This window comes from Phytophthora infestans, genomic scaffold (genome assembly GCF_000142945.1).
Source record: "Phytophthora infestans T30-4 supercont1.12 genomic scaffold, whole genome shotgun sequence".
Classification (NCBI taxonomy): domain Eukaryota; phylum Oomycota; class Peronosporomycetes; order Peronosporales; family Peronosporaceae; genus Phytophthora; species Phytophthora infestans.
In genome coordinates this window covers 2,536,585-2,537,282 of record NW_003303747.1, presented here as the reverse complement: position 1 = coordinate 2,537,282, position 698 = coordinate 2,536,585, and the positions used below count along the sequence as shown (strand labels likewise).

Sequence of the window (698 nt, the reverse complement as noted above, 5' to 3'; positions counted from 1 at the left end):
TCGACAACAGCTCAGCGGTTGAACACTCGATTCACAAGCGATAAGTCGGTGGCTCGAACCCACTAGGTCACAGCCCTCTCGTTCCATGAACGATTGTCATCGCTTGGACAAGCTTAATGGCAACACCCTTTTAGCTCAATGGTTGAGCGTTGGCTTTGAGAGCCACAGGTCGGTGGTTCGAATCCACCAGGGCACAGCCCTTTCGTTCCATGAACGATTGTCATCGCTTGGACAAGCTTAAGGGCAACACCCTTTTAGCTGTGTGGTCGAGCGTTGGCTTTGGAAGCCACAGGTCGGTGGTTCGAACCCACCAGGGCACAGCCCTCTCGTTCCATGAACTGTTGTCCTTGAATGGACAAGCTTAAGGACAACGCCCTTTCAGCTCAGTGGTCGAGCGTTGGCGTCAAAAGCCACAGATCGGTGGTTCAAACTCACCCGGGCGCAGCCCTCTCATACCATGCGTAGTCCGTTCTCGGACTGACGCACGGGCATCGCCCTTATAGCTCAACGGTAGAGCTCCGGCCTGTCAAGCCAAAGGCCAGTTGTTCGACCCCCGTCCGGGACACCACTTTCGCTGTTACAGCGCATCCACATTTGGATCATGCTCATCGAGCAAGTTGTTTCAAAACAACTATGCGTCTATCGAGACGCTTGTGCTGAACCTTGTTCAGCACAACACGAAGCGCCTGCTTCCTTCG

At 54.2% G+C, this 698-nt stretch overlaps 1 non-coding gene across 1 annotated transcript; it reads left to right on the top strand.

Moving 5' to 3' along the window:
- The first annotated feature begins 372 nt into the window (after positions 1-372).
- On the top strand, positions 373-444 carry PITG_26932. The gene has a single exon. It is a non-coding gene; the product is annotated as a tRNA-Leu (tRNA).
- Positions 445-698: the final 254 nt, after the last annotated feature.